This window comes from Nymphalis io, chromosome 6 (assembly GCF_905147045.1).
Source record: "Nymphalis io chromosome 6, ilAglIoxx1.1, whole genome shotgun sequence".
NCBI lineage: Eukaryota > Metazoa > Arthropoda > Insecta > Lepidoptera > Nymphalidae > Nymphalis > Nymphalis io.
In genome coordinates this window covers 9880170-9905765 of record NC_065893.1, presented here as the reverse complement: position 1 = coordinate 9905765, position 25596 = coordinate 9880170, and positions in this window count along the sequence as shown.

Sequence of the window (25596 nt, the reverse complement as noted above, 5' to 3'; positions counted from 1 at the left end):
AATAAATAAAAATAACTTTAGTTTTGATAATTTATTAAAGAATTGCAAAGGTGTTAACATAAAAAAAAATATTATAATCGTGAAGGTTCATTTGTTTCTAACGGAACCCAAATACATCGATCGATCATCGCGCAGCAGCTATTAGTGCATTTTTACCTTCTATTAAGTCATACCTATTAGGGCCCACCACTGCAAGGACTTTTAAGGTTTTAAACTTTCCATTATAGTGAAAAATATCAAAACACAATATTAACATAATATAACATTGTCAAAGAAATTTCAACGAGTTATAGAAATTAAATCATTATTATTAGAAAATTCAAAATAATATAAATATCTGAAACCACAATATTTACAATTTGTTTTATCGTAAATGTGATATTCAAATAAAAATGACTTCTCTTGCATTTTATAATTAGGTTCATATTTATAAAGCAAACAGTACCAAATACGCGTTGCTTAGTCAATATTATTTTTGAAAAACTAAGTAGTATAATAATATATGTTATATAGTTGAAGAAGGCGTTGAAACATTTGTGCAGTAGAACCTATCCACCACCCTAATCTTCCCCCTGTCCTGCAGGCGGCGGTGACGTTGATTGATGCAGGTGCAGCAAGAACCTGCCTTCACGCTTTCAGGATACGAATAATGGTCGCTCTAGACCAGCTTAACCGTCTAAGCCTTAGGAAATTTGCCCATTTGCTATTTTAGTCTAAAAGAAACGGTACTATGTCATTATCATTATTAGAAAATACCTACCTAAAAGTTTATATTTCGAACGATTATTTATAAGCAATTATGAAATTTAAGATGGGTTTGAAATATACAGAATTTTAATCAAATCAAAAAACGAACGACTTGTAAAAAATCAAGTAGATATTTTGTGATATAGTTTTTTTCTTGAATGGCAATTAATTTTAATGTAATTAACTTATTTCCTAAGAAAATATCTTCATAAAGATTATGAAGATATTTCATTGTACTTAATTCAAACATGGATTGAGTAAATATTTAAATATTTAACGAACTCAATGAATTAATAATTAATCATTAATCGAGTCAATTTGTTGAACAATATATATGTATATTAAACTTTATTTTCCCCATTGCTCCGCCGAGCTTCATTAATAAATTCGCCTTACTAAGAGCCCCTTTTAAACCGTCTAACGTATATAACGGCACGACCAGACCGGACACCCCGTGAGAAATCGTTTTAATACTCAAAATCCGCTTGCAGTTTGAGCGTTTAATGAATTACGTTGGGTGCAGCCTCCGGCGCAAGACGTGCATCGATCAACGTCGCCCCCTTCCACCCTTTTGCCCCCCAGAGGATAGGCGTAGGGGGTAAAGTCCCCGCACTGCCCAAATAAAATATTCGCACAGTGTCGGTGCTCACTTGCTCAAATATGACAGCTGCGACGTAAAAGAGAATACGAAGGCGCTATTTTAAGGCAAGTCGCCCATGTAAGTTTTATGTTTGAAGCAGTTCATATACATATATATGTAATATTATTGCATATACATATGTAGATAGTTATATCAAATAAAGTTAGGCTACATTTTTTTTATAATTTTTATTGAAATACATTTTGTAAATTTTTGTAGTACCCAAATAATTAACGTAGTATTTAAAAAAAGAGTTTTCGCATATGGTTACCTAAAGCCATTTACACATGCACAATGTCGTAAGTACTTGTAAATAGTTAATAATTGTTTTCAAACAGAATTTAGAAAGAACTAACAACAAAAACAGTATTTCTATTCTGTCCAATTTTCTTATCTTCTTTTATAGGTCGGGACGTGGGATAAAAAGAGGTAACTGCAAATTCGCTTGCGTTCTTCTAGCCGGGGTTTCGCCTCTGGGGCTCGGCTACGTGACGCTCCTGAATTATAAGAAAATGCATTTACGCTGCGCCGCAGACCGGCGCATTTTCGTGTCTACGTGAGTTCTACAATATGGATTAGGACGGCACCAAAGTTTTAGAGCTAGCTTTGTAACCATCACAATACGCTGGCAAAGTTTTATGAGGGTTTTAGTATTTCAGGTGACTCGTAAAATGTTTATTAGAGTCAAACGTATTACTCCGTTTTCTGCTTGAATAGAAACGTCGAGGTTTTAATTTATTTGCATATTAATAAGAAAAAAAAGTAAAACGTTTCACACAATATCTAACGGAGAAAATAAAATAAAAAATTAGTCGACACCGCAGAATTATCGCTAAGAAAACTTGAGCAAGAAATGTATGCAGCTTACTTGCATCCGAGCTTATCGCATCTATCAACGTCCGAAGGCTTTCACGGAAGGCTTTGTCCGCCCCACCCCACTTCCCGTGCCCCGATCTATCCCGCTCCAAACAAGTTCAACTACACCCCTTCACCGCTTGCTTCGTAACCTTCGGAATTCGATACCCCTTAAGTCGTTAACTAACTAATTGTTACATTATCATTTTTTTTTTAATTATCTTTGTTTGTAAAGATTTACTAATATAAATTATTAAATTAAATGTATAAAAAATATATTATATAAACTTTTTAAAAATAGATATAATAAATTTATCAAATTTTACATATGATGCAGTTATTATCAAGACCTATTTTAGTGGTATGAATACAATGCATTTATGAAGGATATATTTTAAAACAAATTTAATTCGTGTTATTAAACAAGACCCAGATTTGTTTACATTAAATTAAACAAACCGAAAATGCCACTTAAGGTATACACTTTTATTATTTTTACGAAATATTGTATTAAAAAAAAGTAAAGGAATCAATTTAATTTCCGAAAATAGTCTTTCTTTGTTAAACATCAAACAAAGACTTGCTACGCTTTAATTTAAACTAAGATAGGAATGAGTTAACGAAGTTTAAAAAATAGTTTCTTTTTATTACCCAAAATCGTTTCATTTGAACGATTGGTAAAATTTCGGTCAATAGACGCTTTTTGAATATTACATTTAAAATTTGACGTCTACGCTTTCGTATTTTTCTATAAAGATGTTACTTATGATATGATTTTTACAGTATTTAATTTATATTAAAATTTAATTAAGACGTTATTTACTTCATTTAATCCCAAACGGTAAAAAATCCTTTATAACAAATAAATTAAAAAGTTTTTTGATTTGAATTCTCGAAGTTACATCTCTATGACTTTGATAGATCTTTTTCTGTCCAGAACAGCGAGTGACAATCCTTTGTGTACCGCATTTGATTTTGAGCCAAACAAAGTCTCTAGAAATGAAATATGATCCCTTATATTATTTTGTTTATTTAATTATAAGAATTTGCTAGTATGTCAAAACTTGATCACTACATTAAAGTCAATTAGAAAAAAATATTTTATTCTTCATAATTATAATATGAATTTGAAACATTACGAGACTCTAATGAAAATATATTAATGATGTAATTATTAAAAAGAGACACTAGAAAGTGCAACAGTCAATGAATTCTTTGTTTATTTAAATTTTATACGAAACCTTTTGTAAGAATATGATAGTTATTTTAAAACCACAACGCATAATATAAAGTCCAGGAAAGATAGAATTATGAATGACAAATCTTTATAATTGATTTTGAAAATGGAACACGTCAAAAGGTTGCATTTATATGAGGCTGTGAGGATCATGTTTTTAGACGATCAATTTCACTTTGCGTGCTATATTTATTAAAATATCATTACAATGAAACTATGATAGCATATGAAATACATGGAAATGTTTTGCAGTAGATATAATGTTCGTTTGCTTTCACTAGTTACTGATGTTTTCTTTGTCGATAAAGCAAAGATCTAAAATGTCGAAAGTTTCAGCTCCAGACATCCATCAGAAAGTTGGCGCGCAGTTGAAGGCTGATCGCAGGAAGCGCTTGTTTTGCTGTAAAACGAGAATATACCTAATCTTTATTACAGTGCTTTCAAATGTTTGTTATATAAAAGATCTATTTGGTTCATTTCGCATGAACTGTACACAAAGTTATATTATTGCTATGTTACAGTTACATTAAATGTTTGAAAATTTTTGACAAACAATAAAGATTTGGCCTGACAGCAGAAATTTATTTTCTTTAATCGCAGTAAGAATCTGCAACAATTGTACATATATTTAAATCTAAAAGTGAAAACATGGTAAATGATATACAACCTTATTTTAAACGTTGCTCAGCGGCTGTTTGGCTTAACACTGATGTCGCTCTTCTGTCATTATTGATTTGACATTCGAAAGAAGAAGACAGCATTATTGAACCACCAGCAAAACGGCGTTTATAGACCGATACTGTATTATGTACATTTAATTATAGGAGAACACAACATTCAACTACATAGACATATATCTTAGAATAAAATTAAGTAATGTAATTTATGACTAGTTAAAAACAAATGAAAAAACTATATCAACAAAAAATTATTATCGTTTTTACGCATGCGCAAATATCGCATAATATATTTACATCTTACAAACTTGCAGCCTTAAACTTTCCTGTGAAGCAAAAATTACTATTATCATTACAAGAATGAATGAATTTAATTTTTTTTGTCTACATAGAAATATGTTATAGATGGTTATCTATAATTGACAATCAAAGTACCTAATGAAGATAGCGTTACCTATTCGGGAATCGGGTTTTTATTTTCAGAAAACTCTTTCATTTCCAGAGATATGAAGATTCATCCGCTAGCCGCTAAAAACACGAATACAGAAAGTATTTTTAAAATAGTAATTGCAGCCTTTAATCGATTTTCTACAAAACTTCATAGGTATTTTATAATCACGGTAAACCAAAAACGAATTGAACGGAACTCGGAAGCCGAGATAAGAACGTGGATGGATAGCGAGCGTTCATCAAAGGGATCGGCTCCGAACGCGCCATCCTTCTACGTCGAGCTATCGTTTAATATCCGAACTGTTGCCATCTTTTTAGTGCACGTCGAGCGAAAAATAATTGATTGATTCCACAAACGGGCTTAATGGCGAGATGACGTGAACGAACGTCATGCGGCGGGCGATGCAGAATCTTTCATCATATGTACCTCGTGCTATAAAACTGTGTTGATGAAAAATTATATTACATTATAAATATATTGAAAACAAACGATAACGGAGCAATCCTGCACATGGGTTTTATTTAATCATATATAAACATTAGAATATATTCGAGCAAATAAAGCACTTGATGGAGTGTGACTTTTTGTGGAAAGGCAGACAATTCGTTCAGCTAGTAGTAAAGCGTCTTCTTCGCTCATAGAGACTGATACTACAAGGTGTATATACCAAACCGTCTGTTATTTATTAATATGTCAAATTATCGCAGTAATAACACTGGGTAACTCAGCACTAATGGGAACACGGCTACATATTTAATAGTGGTAGTACTACTAGTAGTAATACTAAGTACTTTTACTGGTGGTAGAGCTTTGTGCAAGCTCGTCTGGGTGGGTACCACCAACTCATCAGATATTCTGCCGCAAAACAGCAATACTTGATATTGTTGTGTTCCGGTTTGAAGGGTGAGTGAGCCAGTGTAATTACAGGCACAAGGGACATAAAATCTTAGTTCCCAAGGTTGGTGGCGCATTGGATATGTAAGCGATGGTTGACATTTCTTACAATGCCAATGTCTAAGAGCGTTAGTGACCACTTACCATCAGGTGGCCCATATGCTCGTCCGCCTTCCTATTCCTATTCTATAGGTATTCTAGGCGGTATGCTCAAATTCCATAACACTGACACGTGAACAATGGAAGTATGCAATATTTGAAATTATTATAAATAAATCATAAAGTAGTATCAAAAATACAACACTTTATATTGCATGTAAATTTTACGCATGTTCATTAGGATTATATAAGTAATAACGTACGTTATCAATAACTGATTTATAATAAATTATAAACATTTATATTTATACTTATAATAATATATGGAATTTGGATGAAATCAATCTGCACATTATCATCATCAAACGTATTAATTATGACATAGAAAATGCTTATTAGTCATTTTTATTTATTATAAATATTATATATTTCAACCGTGACAAAACGACTAATTGAAAGTCAAAATAAGATATACAACAATAGATATAAATTTAGAAAATAAATGTATGAAATAAAATAGTGAAACGTTTTTGAACTGCCTCGATCCGACCACTAGCAATTAAAAGTTTATCGTCGCAGTAACCTATTACCTAGAATCTATCAAAGATCTAAATCACCTTTCATAATATTTCATATATAATGAATATTATATAAATGAATACGTGGAGTTAGTATTTGTTGCTATTAAGACGTGATATATAAATTTTATGATATTTTAGTAAGAACCTAAGTCATTGCTGCAAAATTATGATTCAAATGACTTAAAGCGTCAATCTATTTGGTCATCTATTTGGAGTGTTATTTTTTATTATATATATATATATATATAATAAAAAATAACTAATATAATTTAACCCTAACACGCACTAAATATAATATGTAGTATTATGTAGTTGTATTTTTATACATACATATAAATGTAGCTTACAGTATACTTTACACTCCCACGGCTTAGCCATTTTATAAATCTACTCAGAGTACACTGACAAAATGCATCTCGATGTCTTGGTATCGATTTCCAGCGTACAACGGCGCCTCGATACGCTGCTGCAGACACTAGACCTGGGTCGGAGGCTAGGCCTTTAGATACGTAGCCATTGTCGTCCATTGTCTGAGAAACAATAGCCATTTCAACACCTTACAATAGCCCAGTTAGCTTTGTGAAAAATTAACGCGCAACCTGCGTATGATAAATGCTTGAATAGTAGCATCGACGATGAAATGATTAATTATTTAGTTTATTTAATTAAAACTCTTTTTATAACAAATTTTTAAAAGTTGAACAGAATAACAATAATAATTGAATTATAATAAAATATCATTTTAATTTAAAAATGTGTTTCATTATAATTGAAAAATAAAAAGTTGATATTTTTTAATAGATCAAAACTTATCAATTTTACCTATGATTGATACTTTTAGTTATTGAGACTTTTTAAAAAAATTATATTTTTTTCAAATGAAATACATAAATCATAAACATAGTTATTGTAAAATATAATTTGAATTTATTCGATACTTTTTGTTATTTTTTTAATGATCGAAAAAATTTAACAAATATAGAAGATAATCAACAAACAGAAGCTAATTTTATTTAAAATGTAAACGAAAACCTTCCCTTATTCAAAAAATAAATTAGAAGCCATCCGAGTTCGTATAAATAAACACCAAATAGTTTCCGTACACGGGTTCAATCTTAGAAGAGGTTCAGAGCATTACTAAGCGTGGGAAAACTAGGCAACGTGGTTAGCTAGCCGTTAACGTCATACCGCGGATCCATTTCACTTAGCTGTAGTGCACGCATTTAGCTTGTATTCTTGAAATATGCAAAGCGCGCTCACGACTAGCGGCGGGCCGTAGGTAATAGCGCGTGAGGATCCCAGGAAAAATCTAGACCCTCATCCCATTAGCCCATGCATTACAGACTATTCAGTTTATGCTCTCCACTTCCTTTTTGATGAAAGTCAAAGCGGTGTTTACGAAATTTACTGCTTTTTATAATTATTTTTTAAAATGTAAAAGATTTAAAAAGGAATGAAAAATAAAACAATTTTCAACGTAGTACAGTTTTAATGATGTATTAAACTTCATCTTTTTTTTAATCTAGTTTTAAATAAATTTCATATTTCAACTTGCATATAAATTAAATTGTATATTTAAAACTCATCCGACCCAACGTAAATTCAATCACCGTTTCGTAATTGCTTCTTGCCCTGCGACGTAAATCAACACGAAATACAGTCATCAATAACCATTATGGCATAATGTGAAATTAATTTTAGTGTAACAATCGCTAAGCACTTTATTGTCCTAACAGATACTAACTAACGAAATACGTGAACTATTTTATAAATTGAATAAATAATTGATTTAATTTTTTTTATTTCATTGATCTATATTTTATCTATATTTATAATACTCTAATGTTGTTCAAAATTTGTATGTTTAAGCATGGTAAGATATTTTTTGCGTTAAGTAATCTACATTTTTGTTGAAGAATGTCATACATTTTAATATATAACCTTACGAAACGAGCCTATAAAGTATATACGCAACCATATTGGTCGAGGAATAAGCAAACTATTATTGAAAAAAGCAAGTAGGTATAATCGGAATTTAACGCGTAACAAAGACAAATAAAATTATATTAAACATAACTCCACATAATATTATTATTATTAATTTATTATTTTAAGTTTGTATGATATGGTTATGTGCCTTAATTTCATAAAACATATATAATCTGTTCCAAAAACATCCTACGTCTCAATAGTCGAGAAGATTTTTGGCGCCTTACTGGCGAATGCCGACAGAGCTTTTTTTTTTATAGAATAGGAAGGTGGACGAGCATATGGGCCACCTGATGGTAAGTGGTCACCAAACGCCCTTAGACATTGGCATTGTAAGAAATGTCAACCATCGCTTATAGCCAATGCGCCACCAACCTTGGGAACTAAGATTTTATGTCCCTTGTGCCTGTAATTACACTGGCTCACTCACCCTTCAAACCGGAACACAACAATATCAAGTATTGCTGTTTTGCGGTAGAATATCTGATGAGTGGGTGGTACATAGCTGTAACAGATATGCTTATACTTCGTATAACTAATTTGTAGATGTTCAAAGTGCCTGTAGAAAAAAAGTTTATTTTATTTGCATTTTTGAATTAATCTTTATTAAATGAAAGTTTTAACCGCTTTAAGTGTTTTCCATTCAAATGTTTTTATTTCGGTAATATTGAAATATATTTTTATTAAAGCATACAGCTATCCGTCCCGTCTTCACACGAGTAGAACTAAGGTCAAAGGTCTTTTTGGACCAGGAACCTTTGCGAACTTTTGCGATCGCATGCGGAACAACTGACCTGCAAAGTCAAAATCGGAAGATTGGCTTAGGAAATTATAGAGAATAATCAAACAAAGAAATATTTATTTTTTATTTATATTTAAATAGTTGAATTATTGAAAATTTGAGGATTTTTTTTACTGACCTCACTAAAGCTCGTCAGTAACTACAAAAAAATTGGTTGATTAGCTGAAAAGAAAAAGATACTGAACAGTTTTAAAAATAAATAAATAAAATAATAATAAATCTTTGCCTTTTTACAAAATATATTAATATAGATTAAGAAGATAAAAGCTAAAATATAGATTAAGGAGTTAGGACGTGCGGTAACATGTGCTAGCAAATTTAACCAAGTCGGTAAATTCGTTGTTATTCGTTTTAAATAAATGTTTTTTCTTTTGATAGTCATGCTTATAACTTCGATTTTTGAATAAATTACAATTATCTACTGGATCAATCTGCACATCAAGATGCATTTTCATAAAATATTTTCTTAATTCATTACATTCTTTTAAAATTATTGTAATAACCATTATATTTGTATTGCGATTGAAGCATATTTTACTTATTATTTTGTTGTTATCTTTTAAAATATATTATACGGTATTATTATAGAAGCATTTATTATTACATTATTAAAATATAAATATTAAAAAAGTGATAGAATTAATTTAAACGAAAAATAAACCTATATTTCCAATATAATGAAATAAGATAGAATGCATAATTTTTCTAGACAATCGATCTAATTAAGCAATAAATTCGTTATTTATTGCTTAATTAGATCGAAATAACAGAAATACGAAACGGAAAATTTTTGGCTGAATTGGTATAGATATTTACAAGAGATAAATACGCACAACTCAACAAGATCGATTCAAAGCACTACAAATTCATTCACATTCATTCAGCACCCAAACAAGCTGTGACAAGGCTTATTGATGTCAAGAAATAAAAATATGTTATGTTGTTATAAATAAATTCGCAAAACTTGATATGTCGTCTCAACTACTTCTAAATACCAGAAGAGTGTTTTATTTGTTAGATGTATATTCAATTAAATCAGTAGATTTTTAGTTTTAAGCACGTAAATAACGTTTTTCAACATACTAGATAATTTTTTAGCGACTAAAATAAGTTTACAAAAAGTTTTATAATTATTTTACTGTTCAGTTCGCAACATGTTAAGTGATTCAAAACACTTAAGAGGAGTAGATATTATTACATCGAATAATTTGTTTATACGCTCATACGTGTTATGATCAATTGATGAAAATTTTCTTAATTATAAGTATGGCTGACAGATAATATATTAACAATTCCACCTCACTAACGCTTTTCCATATCTTGGTCATACATACATTCAGTATTAAAAGTTATAAGTATTGTGTATTAAAAGCTTTAGGATCAAGTCTGATGTTGTCTATTAACCGGTTTAATAATATATCTAATTACTCTTTATCGAGGTAAATAAAATTCCTTGGCCTTTTATAATTGTTCAGAAACACAAACACCATTTACTCCAACATTTTCTTAACGTTTTAATAGTTAGACGAGTTCATTATTTTTTCAATTGAATACCAAGTGCCGATTCGGAATGTTAAATGTACCGAGATGTATAAAAAACTGACATTTGCTTTAACCGTAGATTGAGGGTTTCAATACAAGCATCAGCGAGATTTCATGTGCTTAATTTGTGTTAATTGTTCATTGTATGCATGAGAGTAAAAGAAAATATCGTAAGAAATCAAAATCGTTTATGTGATGGGTGAAATTCTGTCGCATATATATACAGCAATTCTGGTAAATTTTAAATAAAGACACAACTTTACTTTTTACTTCCTTCTTATTCGATCAAGGCTGAAGTGAAGCTGAGTCCTACCTACCTCAAACTTAAATAATGGACGTCATCCTATAATACGACATTTATAATATGCAATTATTCAAAAGTTCAAAACTCTTAATCAATTTAAATAATTTTCAATGTACGATCCTTTTTAAGGATCCCTGTAATGGTTTTAGAATTTATGACAATTTTTAACTGTTATGAATAATAATATATATAATAATGAATACTAAAAAAATTACTATGAGAAAATTATGAGCTTAGCAGATGTTTTATTTTATAATTACTTTAATAGTAATTGTATAACGAATGATTACATTTAATAACAATCAAAATGTCAATGGTATTTAAAATAATACTTAAGTTTAGCGTAACGCGTAACTAATGAGTTTTAAGTTAGCCTATAATTATGTCGTAAGAGAGATTAAATTGCAGCTTGTTTGCTAATTTATTTATTAACTACTTGAGCTTCTACTATTTCTATACTTTAACATCTACATTTAGTAATATAATTTATTGTATATATTTTACATACTTAATTTTAATGGTGGAGATTTTTCTCGATATTCAATTTTTAATAAGACAAAATTAAACCGTAATTTAGACAATGATCAAGCGCATAATAGTAGTACGGAAGAGCTGAGGGGGCGGAGCGAGCGCCTTCGGCCAGCGTGACCGGCCCACGCATCGACTGTATCATGACATGCTTCTATTGTTACCCTCGTCGGCTAGAGCAATTAGGCCTTGTATTGTACAACATACCCTCCAATGTATAAAGCTTACAGATCAAGGGTCGCGAGCTCGATTCCCATCGTTACAAATACAATAAGTACTACTTACACGTTGACTTAAGGTGTGCTCGCCTTAAAGGACGTTTCGAGCCAATCATCAGTCTCTATTATAAAAATAACTGCATGACAATTACCGAGATACAGATTCGCAAAATTAATCTTAAACGTAAAATTACTGACCGTTTTATTTATATAAATCCAGTACTTGACATATGGTGACATGAAAATATTTGTCGTAATTAAAAAAATATATTAAACCGCGCGTGTGTGTGCGTGATCGAACGGATATTTAATAGTAGTGTGTAGTGCAAGCGCATGTTCTGCATCGAAGAGTCGGGGCGGAGCGAGCGCCCTCGGCCAACGTGACCAGCCCACGCGAGCAATATATCCTTGTGACATTCCTCTATTGTTACTCTTTTCTAGTAGGCTGTGGAATTAGATACACTATCGTCCTTTATATTAACACTATAGATGTTCGTTTTTAATTAACTACCCAACTGAATTACATAGATATATTTTCATAAGATTGATATGCTTTTGAACATGGAATGAAAATATTTACCATTTACATGATATTTACAATGCTCTAGGTTTCTAGCGTTCAAAATCAGTCCCAGTATAACGATCCAGAGGCTGTCTTTTTGTTACATTCGTTTGTAACGTACATGTACTCATTTTGGTTGCAATCTATCAGATGATTTTGATCTTTGAGAAATTTTATAATCATTTACCATTAATTTTATAATTCTTACTTATAACGAAACGATTGGTGCTTCTCTCAAGTTTTGATAATCGAAGCACCAAACGGAAGATATGATACAAAGAATGTCGACACCATTAACTCGGTTGAAACAGTAGTACAAAAAAAACTAAGTAGATAAGTAAATAGTAGCAATTTAGTAATATATATAATGATGGTTACAATTGCACTGTTTATACTACGGAATCAATACAGCATGAAATTTATCCGAGTTTTAACAGAACAATTTTTTTTTATTATGTCATCATCATTTTATATCTCAGCTGTAGCCAAAATAAAAAAAGAATAGTAAAAGAACATTAACCATCTGTTTTTATTTATTATAGCAATTTTATAATTATAAAAAATGGGATGACATTTAAAATAAAAAATAGTCGTAACATAATTAATAAAATGACCACCAAGCTTTGGAGGGAACGTTTCGAATAAGGGCGTGCATCATACAAATTAATATTCAGTTCGTATGCAACTGGAAATCCTGTTTAAAACGTGTAACCAATTTTGAAGCAATTAGTCGCGCCTACCACCAAGCTAGCTATAACCCCTTGACACATCCTAAAAACCAGTATAAATAAAATACGCACCAAAGAACATAATGAATACCTACGTTTTTAACGCTTCTACTATATTAAAAAAAATAGTGACTGCCTTCTTGGTCTAGAGGCAAGATATAAGGCCGCTGACGGAGGTCCTGGGTTCAATTCCCAGGTCGGGCCAATAAAAAGTTATTCTGTTTTTCTGTCAGAAAATTCTCAGTATTAGCTCGGGGTCTGAAAGCTAGAAGTGTGGAAACTCCCGTGCCTCGGAAAGCACGTAAAGCCGTTGGTCCTGCGCCTGAACTCACTCCGGTTGTGTCGGATTGCCGTCCCATCGGATTATGAGAGCTAGGGAATATAGAGTGCACCTGTATTTGCGCACACACTTTTGCACTATAATTTGAGATAGGCCGCCGTGGCCGAAATCGGTCTAGAGGACCGCAAAATTTAAAATTTGTAGACGTACAACCTTCTTGTTTAAAATGTTTTTTTTTTACAATTAATGCTATTAATTGTACGTAGTTAGCACTTATCAATTTAATTTACTATATTTTATGTTATCTCTATTGTATGTTATATAGTTATTTGTTTGAAGAAATAAATCATTGCACCACCTATCCCAAAATCAATTATCAAATCTTACTCGGTCTTTGTACTGCATTTCTTTCTTACATCTCTTTTTGTTATTTTAATTTTTATTTTGTGTAATTTCATGTACTATAAAAAGTATAAATAAAATTTATAATAAATAATACTCGTTCTAAATCGACCATAATATTAGTCGGTAACATGACCTAAGCTGCAAACTCTATTTTATAATTATCGTAAATTTGACATCATCGTAAATTCAATATGGTGGATACAATTATGACAAAAGAATTATAAAAAAAAGTTTTTAATTTTTTTTAAGCCCTCGATGCACTGGCAACTAAAACAAAAATTAATAGTACGAGTGTTAAAATATATTTATAGGCAATCGAAATATATGTTTATATTAGATGTGAACGTATAACAGTTACCTACAAATACTCCCAATAAGTCGTTAGTGCTTAATCGCTCCGCTAGCGCCAACTGTGACCTCCATTAAAGCGTTCAAGTTCTTTTTTCACAAGTGAACGAATGTCCTGAAACGCGTTTTCGCAAAATAATATTTGTCTCCGAAAATTGCGTTCTGAATACTTCAATAAATTCGGGATAACCTAAGTATCGTATCGTATCAAATATATATAATTATAATATAAGTTTTTTAATGGGCATTATCAAGGTCGTATGCTTTACATATGCGAGTCTTCCCGGTGTGTCGGTCTCGGTATGAACTTGGACAAGACCAAGGTCATGTTCAATAGGCATGTCGTGCCGGGACCGATATACGTCGAGGGGAAACCTCTCGAAGTTGTTAGTGAATATACCTACCTAGGACAGATAATACAAGTCGGTAGGAACAACTTCGAGAAGGAAGCCGATCGAAGAATTCGCTTGGGATGGGCAGCATTTGGCAACCTTCGTCAAGTCCTCAAGTCGTCTATACCGCAATGTTTGAAGACGAAAGTCTTCAACCAATGCGTCTTACCTGCCATGACATACGGTGCCGAAACGTGGACACTAACTGCGGGACTAGTCCACAAATTCAAAGTCGCTCAGCGTGCTATGGAGCGAGCTATGCTCGGAGTATCTTTGAAGGATAAGATCAGAAATGAGATTATCCGGAAAAGAACCGGAGTCACCGACATAGCTTGCAAAATTAGCAGGCTGAAGTGGCAGTGGGCTGGTCACGTATGTCGTAGGACCGATGGCCGTTGGAGCAGACGAGTCCTAGAGTGGAGACCGCGAATCGGCAAGCGCAGCGTAGGGCGCCCTCCAGCCAGGTGGACCGACGACCTTAAGAAGGTGGCGGGCACCAACTGGATGCGGAAGGCGGAGGACAGGGAGCTTTGGCGCACCTTGGGAGAGGCCTATGTTCAGCAGTGGACAACGATTGGCTGTTGATTGATTGAATTGATTTGATGCTTTACATAACGTTTAAAAATATCTACACATAAATCAATTAAATTAATCTCATATTGATTGTATTTATTTTTAAAGTAAAATTGATTATACTATAAGCTTTAATGCCCGTTAGGAGATGAATTTTGAAAAACCCTGCATTAGTGCTCACCTTCACGTCCATAAGAAATTCCTGTGCAAAATTTCATACTGTTTGATCCACCGGTGTGGGCTGTGCATTATATGTCAGTCAGCTATTTTAAAATTTATTGAATAGAATATTCTTTATTTATGTACTTCTATCTATTATATAAATATTTCATCACACTGTTAGTATTGTTATTTGTCTTAAATAAAAGAGTTAATATCGGTCAATAATGAAAGCATCTATTATTTTCAATTCGTTGTCGGCGTTCATGTAATGATTGCTATTCGATTATAGTGCGTTGTAAAATGGGGCCCGTGGATTACTGTTACATTAGGGGTTGAAAACATTTCGGAGCGAAATTATTATTGCTTAACTTTTTTAATATGGCATGTATCTAAATATTTTCTATAACTATTTTTTCAAATTTACATATAAATATTCCATAATTATACATTACTCCAATTATAAATAAGTTAAAACTCTAATAAATCGCGTAATATCGTAAAATTCTAATGCATACTATAACAGTTACATCAGATATTACAACCATATAAAAGTTTTAAGCTTTGTTTCTTTCAAGAAATCAATGCAACGCGCAAAGTTCCTTTAAAATTATAGAAAATGTTTAAAGCAACTGGCTTCAGTTTAAAGAACAGGCTAAGGGAGATTGCTGTCATCACAAAACTATCTAAGGTTCGTCATTTGGAGTACTGAGATGCAATACCTGTTTTAGGTACGGTCTTGCTTCGTCCATCGTTCATTTGAACAATATTTCGTAATCTTTATTAACGTCAGGTCATTTTTGAGAATTAATTTTCAAAATTTTTAAACAGTTCTTGCAAATATACATTCATGTAATATTCTATGCAGATTTTTAATCTTTCAAGATGAAAATATTACTTATTTCGTACACTTTTTAATCTCAATTATACATTTATGTTAAATGTTTTAGCTAATATACAGCTAAAATCGGAGAAACACCGGACAGCAACTCATTATTTATTCGTGGGCATCAATTAAATTACATAGGTATATTAATGAATTTATCCTTAAATATCGTTAAGCTATAGAAATGGCCGAAGCTAAAAAGCCAGCGTTCGTCGTGCTAAAACAAACTAGTCCCGCGGGCAAGGGCGTGTCCGATGCGATGGTAAGGCACGCGCCGGATGTAACCAGAGATTAGAAGGCATTACAGCCTAGCCGTCTCCGTAGGAGGCTTCGAAACGATATACAACGGTATTTGTTGTTACAGGTTGGTAATATATTGACTCGATACCGCTTTAAAATTAAAACGAAACTTTAATGCGTGTAACATTTTACAGTATTAATTTTTTTATGTTTTATAGACTTCTGATATCGATATAAAACCAAACGAGCAAATATATCTTCTGATGTTCACATCTGCTTATATGCATTGCAAATAGTATATAATCTTCGAGTGTATAATCAATCCTTATATTATCTAAGCATTGCCAACCGTGGGATATCATATTTTATACCTTAAGTAATGTTTACAAGGAGAAATAATGTATGAGTGATAAAATACACTCGGGTTATTGGTTTTTAGTTGGTTGTTACATATTTACAAAAGCTACCACTAATTATTACAGACAATATGGCACTTAGTCAACACGTGTTATTGGTAAAACTATTCTGTCAAATGTTAACTTGCTTCGGAGTTATCATGTTTTTTTTTCGATCAAATCTTAATTTTATTTTTTTTTTTTTTATGCCCTGGGATGGCAAATGACTCTACTCCACCTGATGGTAAGTGGTAGTAGAGTCCAAACGCGACGACGGCCAGTACAGACGGGAAAAACGTTCTGCACTAGCCGCCTTCGCCTTGCCGGCCCGCAAGATGCCTCTTCACGCCATTTAGGAACCAACGATGTGAGCGTACAGTCAGCTTAATTTAAAAAGAAATAAAACATCATACAGTATTCATGTAATGACAAGCAGATATGTCGATATAGTATGAAGCGTATCGTTACATCTTCATAAGGGTGTCGCGCCAAAAAGATAATATTATCAAGATCACAATTCGAACGTAAGTGCGTAGTTGTTCAATTAATTAAAACGTCACAATAATGCATGAATACGTATTAATCCCCTCTGACAAGACCACAGATCTTAATATAGATAAGAAATAACATGTCTTGTCCAAATATAGAAACTTTTTTAAGTACTTTCAGTTCCACGTCCTTGCATTGTGTTACGGTAAAAAGTAAGCTTAGATCACTCTCTGGTACGTTATATTTAAAATTTATAGTTAAGGAAAAAAAAATCACGAAAAGATCAAAAATAAACGAACACACTTACGCACTTACAATATTAATAAAGATTACATTATTTTAAATAAAGATAAAACAAGACTTCAAGATTGAATTGCATTTTAATTTTGCTAACAACTTCTAAGTAATGAAACCAAAGCTTATGATTATAATTAAAGATACGAATTATCATAAATATCCGGTATTAAATATACTAATACTGTTGCATATTATTGTCACGCACGACATGCAAACATGCCCCTTCGACGAACTTCTGTTCTGAGGTAAAGTTGGCCTTAAGTGCTATCGCCAATCTAGATGCAGGTGCTTAGTCCAACCATCTGCGCTTATTCCAACCATTCGACAAATGTCTAATAATAATATTAGGACACACATTACGGTAAGTATTTGTACTTAAAAACTAGATCGAACTTAATTTATTAATTCATAAACAATAATTATATAACCTTATATATAATATGCAATGCAATTAAAACACAGAAAAAAACTGTAATGAGTATTTAATAAATAGTTACTTTTTATACAATTTATATAAAAGAAAATCTATTTTGTGTTAAAAATTTATTATTTAATTATCAAGAAACGTTAGGTCATCTAAATTATTAACGATTATTTAAGCGTACATGAAGAAAAATATATCTACGTAGAGTTAATAAATCTTAAGAATATTTTTTAATGAATCCAGTTTTTAACATATATTTTATTTGCTTTTATTTATCAAATAAAACGCTAAAATAGATATATAAAAACAATAATTAGCCAATCGTCCGCTAGTATCGATAGAATAGAACATTACATAAAACGTTTGTACTAAAGGACAAATATATATAGAAAATAAAATTTTAGTATTTTAGGCAGGTGAGAAGAGAAGACGTCACCAAAGTTTCATCACAATCGGATGAGTAGTTTACGAATACATAGAAGATACAAACATTCATTTTTATTTATAAATATTAATATAAATGACACAGATTGAAAACAAGTAAATCACATATACTTAACAGAAGTAAAACCAATTTTAAATAACAACGATTTATAATTTTTATGTAGACACGTTGCTTGATAGCAAAAAGAACGAATATGAATTCGACCTCTAAATTCCGCTCAAAATAATTTGACTCACTAAAATAGTTTTACTTCAATAGATCAAAATGTATTTCAATATTATAAATATTGATCCAATTTACTGCAGTAAAAGTGTTAAGCACGTTTACAAATTGAATGACACATTTAATGGCCTTATTCATAACATTTATTTAACACAACGTAAATAGTTTAATTTAAAAAATTTAAAGTTAGACCTAGCTCGAAAGATATGGACGAAACATAAATATTTATTATAAATAATTTACCTATTTATTTATTTATTGTTGATTTCCAAATAATTTAAAACGATAAAAAATAAATATTATTAAAAAAATTATTGCCAAAAAAAAATACATATATTTAAACAGCCATGATATTGCTTAAAATTCGAAATTAGAAACGCACATCTTTAAGCCAATCAATTCTCCAAAACCACTATTATTTCAAACGGAACGCATAAAAAATACACAAATTGATTTAAAAAGAGATGAAGACATCGCAACGTTATTCGCAAAGCATGTACCGACCGAATTAAATCAGTCGCTGGCTGAAAAGAATCGTTTCTTGGCACGAATGGACAACAATGCCTGTTATTAAATAAGGAACGTTGATAACGAACGTGTAATTTGTTCTGTAATTAATGCGAGTCTGTGTGACGGGGCGTGAGTAAAGCTTTTCAACTCGCATGCAGAAGCGGTGTTTACAGATATTACTGACTCAGATGTACGTCGATGAAGTGCGATAACGAAGTAAAAGTTCCTCGTTTAATTAATTGTGACTAATTTTATACACTTTAAGCGCTTAATATGATACGTATACATTGTAATAATGTATGAACCGAACGGATCGCATGTTTGTTATAAAGAAAGCGGAAAAAGTGAAATGACCGGTTACCGAAATCTCATCTCGAATGTGGCCGCAGGTTGATGTCGGACTAAATTGCATTGTCAGTTGTCACGCGTCGACTGTCGCCATATGTCGTTGGTTGCTATTTGTGAGCTGTCAAAAGAATTCAAGGGATATCTGACTCGTTTTTACAATATATTCATAACCTAATTTGTCAAGCGAATTTTATAGTAATTTAATTATAAATTGTTTAACGTTAAAACACATTGATTGATATATTAGGCTTTTTTATTGATTATGTTAATGAGCGATTAATCTTTCAAATAATAATTTATTGGTACATTTTTCAACTGTTATTTATTGAGACACGAGTAAAAATTAAAAAACTATCTCAAAGCAAATGTAAGCGATACAAAATTGTAGAATGCGTTCTCAGTTATACTTTACACCTTTTAAGCCTAAAGCTGAATTCTGTCAGAACAAAATGTATTACGTGCAATTTAATTAACATGTGTTTTTAATTAGCGCCAGTTGTGCATTTCAAATACATTTTGCTTATTGACATTTAAAAGATTAATTGCTTGCTCTAATTAATATTTAGACGTATTAATTTTGTTTCTTTATAAGGACTACACATAGGACGACGATCTTAATTTATTTATGAGTTTATAACTTAATGTTACAACTTATTAATGCATAGATGTAGTTTTACCAGTGAGTTGTTATGAGTGAGTTGTTATGACATATATGACAGCAAAAATAACTGACACCAGTATACAGTGTAATAAATAATTTGAAACCATAAATAAATATGTGTTTTGTGCATTACAATGTATGTATAAAAACATATAAATAGATTTCTTATAAACTATAGTTAGCAATTCATCTTTTTAAAGACTTCACTCCATTAAGCCGACGCACGCAATGCGCTTGCGCTGATCAGTAGACAGGTTTCAATAGTTAGCGACTGACGTTCCAATGGCTGTTTGAATATCGCCGACGTGACTGTCTTCACACTGTCGTACTATCAGATTATATATGAATGGATGCGTAGGCATAATATATACAGCCTGTTTTGAGAGTAATTTATAATGAGGAAAATATATTTCTTACGTCTGTAATTCCCGCAAAAAAATTCGTCCAAATAAAGAGGAAAAATGCAAAATTAAACTAGAAAATAAGCATCTAATAAGTGTACCAGGCAGTTTAGACATAAGCAGTACTACTGGTGATACTGGTGATACATAACTCTACTGGTGGTAGAGCTTTGTGTACTGGTGGTAGAGCTTTGTGCACTGGTGGTAGAGCTTTGTGCAAGCTCGTCTGGGTAGGTACCACCCACTCATCAGATATTCTACCGCAAAACAGCAATACTTGATATTGTTGTGTTCCGGTTTGAAGGGTGAGTGAGCCAGTGTAATTACAGGCACAAGGGACATAAAATCTTAGTTCCCAAGGTTGGTGGCGCATTGGATATGTAAGCGATGGTTGACATTTCTTACAATGCCAATGTCTAAGAGCGTTGGTGACCACTTACCATCAGGTGGCCCATATGCTCGTCCGCCTTCCTATTCTATAAAAAAAAAAAAAAAAAAAAAAGCATTGTAACGAAGACAGAAACATTTACATGGATGACGGTCTGTAGACTTAATATATGCTATTGTAAGTGGTCGTTTGAAATTGTATTGATAAAATAAATTATGTATACTTTCAATTGATCCAAATAAAATACTGCACCACTATTGACCATCTCTTTTGCCATACTACTAGTGAAGCTAGTAAAGTAGTATATATAAATTGCACGTGGTACTCAAAAACTTTTAAAATAGTATAAAATAATAATAAAGCATTTATGCTCAATCTATAATTTATATATAAATCATTCTCATCAAAGTACGTATTCTAAAAGAGATGAGTTAAAAGTCTGTACAGCTGTTTTTGGCACCTGCTTGAAGATTATCAAAAATCTTTATAGTGTCTTCACTATCATTCTAGTATCATCCACGAACAATAGAAGGCGGACAAATTGGGTAATTGCTTAGTAGCTAGTAATATATGTATAAAAAAATCTAAATATTAATGACAAAATCAGAATACTTATCGTATAATTATGGCATGTTGACAAGGAAGTAATAAAAGGAGCTTGCCAACCGAATTGAAGAAAAATAAGGAAGAATTTAACAAATAAAAACGTCATATTTTGATAAATACGTAGTTGCTCCTCAGAAATCCACCCACTTTGAAGCAGCTTAGTGAAATAAACAACAAACCTTCTCCTCAAAGTTAAGGGGTTTTAGACCAGCAGTGGGACATTTACATTTAGGTGCTCAACGGAATTCACTTTTATGTGATGCCATAGGATTATAGAATGTGCCCTTTTTTATAATATAGGTAGGCGGACGAGCATATGGGCCACCTGATAAGTTATCACCAACGCCCATAGACATTGGCATTGTTATTAATTTTAACCATCGCTTACATCGCTAATGCACTACCAACCTTGGGAACTAAGATGATATGTCCCTTGTGCCTGTAATTACAGTGGCTCACTTACCCTTCAAGCCGGAACACAACAATATCAAGTACTGCTGTTTGGCGATAGAATATCTGATGAGTGGGTGGTACCTACCCAAACGAGCTTGCACAAAGCCCTACCACCAGTAAACTGTATTTCACTTGCGCACTATGACATCTCTCGAAATCATTCCATAAATATATAACAGTGTCACTTCAATGTAATAAGTTCATGTTTCAAATGAGATAATTCGTGTAGTAATATTTTTTAAATTTGAATAATTTCGTAACATTGACTTATGAAAATTTAATTTTTAATTTAACTTCTTCTGCAATTTAAATTTGTTGTCTCTAGAGTTCTGGAAGAATATGGTTATAACAAATTAATATAACAATAGTTAATTAACAACTAATTACGTACCAAATTAATCTTTAACGGAGAGAAAAAATAACAATTTTGCTAGTATTATTTTAATTATACAATGTTATATAGATAAAAAAATTCAATTTACAGCATTTGCATTTAAGATATTAATTTATTAAAAATGTATGTATTATATACTATAATCAACTATAATATAAAAGTTTACCAAAATATATAACAAGCGCTAGATCTTTCAATATTTAAACTAATTCCATAAAAAAGTTTTTTTTTTTATGGAATTGGTTTTATTATTTAGATATGTTTATCGGATACTATTGCTTATGTTTGTAATAATTACATGTAAATGTTATTTTAATCTCATCACAAGTGAAATATATTCTTGAATAAGTAAATGATCACTGAAATGATTAATTGATCTAATATAAATCTACGTTCATCCCGAACCGGTAGCTTTACTAAAATAAAACTTAAGAAGATTTAAAAGTGTTTATAAGAAGCTACTTCAATAAAGTATAATTAATATGATTTTAACTTCATCCCTGAAAATATTAACTTTAATTATGACTTTAACTATGACTTAAGGATCCATAAAAAAAACAAATCTCTGATTCATTAATACGATTGATACGTTAAAAACAAATTACTTAATGAATAACTTATTTAGAATGTTTATTCAATACTTAAATTACTGCTTAATAGTTCTACGTTAAGTTATCAAAAGTTTACTTAACATAAAATTCCTAAAGAAGTGTTACGTAAATACCGTGTTTTGATTGTAACTCAAATCTGGAATAACTTTGCATAGAATGAATCACGAAACCGCTTCGCACGTACGGACCAGGGCAGCGCCCTGATTTAATAAAATAGAAGCGAATAGACGTCGGGACTCGGGACGCAGTTCCCTACCCACGTTTCATCCTTATCATGGTACTTTGCTCATATTCCCTTTACATTGCCCGTTCAATATTCAATTTTAGAAGAATATTCATATTGAATAAATAAGCTTATATAATCTGTATTTTAATATCGTTATAGGTTATCACATTTACTCGAATATTATATTCGAACGGAATAGAACGCTTGGCAATTTTTTTTAATTTATATTAATACGTAAATATCGAAAATTATAGTTTTTTTTTAAGTTTGTTCCTATGTGCCGTAAGATGTGTTTATAAAACTGATTGTCGAATAGCGTTAATAAAAAAATATATCATTTCAACCAAATATTTCAGACGAGTATTGTTTTAATTATAATCAGAAATACAATATAAAATTGTTCATATTTAACTTTGTATTTGAGATATTGTTATTTGTATATACTTAATAAATGACGGTCTTACTTATAAAACATTGTTTTACCGGTGTTTAGTTAAACACCGATTTCTCTCTTTCCGTCATCATTGATTTTACTTTCGAAAGAAGGAGATATATATATTTTAACTATCACACCCTAAACAATATTAATATCATATATAATTTTAGCTCTTATATAACTTACAGAGTACTTATATAAAAGATAATTTTGAAAAGGACTACACCGACAGATTTGGTTAACCGTTATATTTCTGAAAAGGAAATCTAACAGCGCGCTTATTACATGGAAACCACTCAATGAATATTAATGAAATCATGCTTGCTGTGAAATATATACGATTTCTATATGAGATAGATAAATAAACCGATATAAATGACCTACAATATGTTTGGTTTCGTTTTAAAAAGCTATGTAATATATTTTTATTATTATACGAATCAAAAAAGTAAAAATATTTTACATATTAACTCTTTGTATTATCTGTATTACAACTATATGTAATTAATAATATAAATATAAATAACTAACTATATGTAATTTAAATCTCGATATGATCAATTCATAAGTAAACAGTTATAAAAAGTACTTTCTTACTTTCTTTTGAAATATTCAAGAGAAATGTAACAGGTGCAAGAATAAATAGCAAACAATATTCGTGTTTTTAGTTGAGCTAGAGGTCGCGCGTGCGGCCTCTCCGGTCGTTTCGCGCATGCGTCGTGACCGTGCGCGCGCGCTCGTCACGCGCACCGATCTGCGCCTGCGCCGTCGCACTATTTTATCGCATTAATTATTTGGAAAAGGATTCCCGTAGAGTCAGCATTCTTGTGCTATAGTGCTTGTCAGTTGTGGGAACATTACTGCCATTATGATCAGGTTAAATAGTTTTAGCTTATTAGATTATTATGTTTCTCACAACTCTTTATCATGTTAATATAAGAAACAAAAAATAAAATAGAATTATATCTATTACAATAATTCTATCCGTTACAACAACTCTTTTATCGATTAAAACTGGTATTTACGAACAGCATATTGGGCACTTTGCCGAAAACCAACATTCGGTCGAATAATATCAGGCAGAATTTGGCGCGTAAATCGTGCTTACTTTTATTTATATAATACCAATAGAAAGTAGAATGCTTGAATTGTGGGTTATGATTTATAACTGAAATTAATCAGAAATTTGAAGCTTGCAATTCAAATTGGGAAAATTAACCTTCCAATTAACGCACTTATACTAATAAAGTGTATAATAATGTGTATATAACACATTATATTCACGAGACTGTCAATTTTAAATGTCTAATATGTTACTAGGCTTGAGATAAAAGTTTTGAGATAAAAGTCGATAACATCATTTGCTGTCAAGACATACGAAGCGAAAAAAGTATCACATAATAAATACATGCATCCTCTTCGTAATAGGCACCCACAGATAATTATGAAAATACAAAATCAAACTTCTGAGGAATTCCATTACAATAACTTCCAAATAATTTAAAACTTAATAACAAGCTCCGTTATCTTACATAAATCTTTCAATTATTATAATAATACGCATTGTAATAAGTAGTAATAAAAACAATTACGCTTTCGGAAGCAAAGGTGTGGAATGATATTATCTGTTTTTGAAAATTATGACGTTGTATGACTACGTTATCTTTTAAATTGCGTAAATATTTACATCGTGTAGATGCGTTGATAGGTAAAGACGAACAGGAATTAAATATAGCTCGGCTTGAAATATAGCTTAAAAAATGAAATCTGATAATTATATAGAAATTGATTTTTTTATGTTATAGGTAGGCGGACGGGTAAATGCACAAAGCCCTACCACCTACAAATTTAGGTGTATAACGTCTTGCAATTTAAGGTGTACGTTGTGGGCTCGTGCGAACTGAACTCTGTTTTTAATTTTTTTTGTATTTTATTATTATAATAGTATTATAATACTAATACCACTTATTATATTAACTAAATTATTATTGTTAACCACATAATTGTTCTTAATTTTTTTTTTTTTACACTTTTACCCTTAGACCTAATTTGTAAATTGTTAATTTCTAATTATTACTGTATGTCATGTTGATCATAAATATGCAATTTATATTACACTCATTGTGCTTTGACCAAGACTTGAGTAAATATAT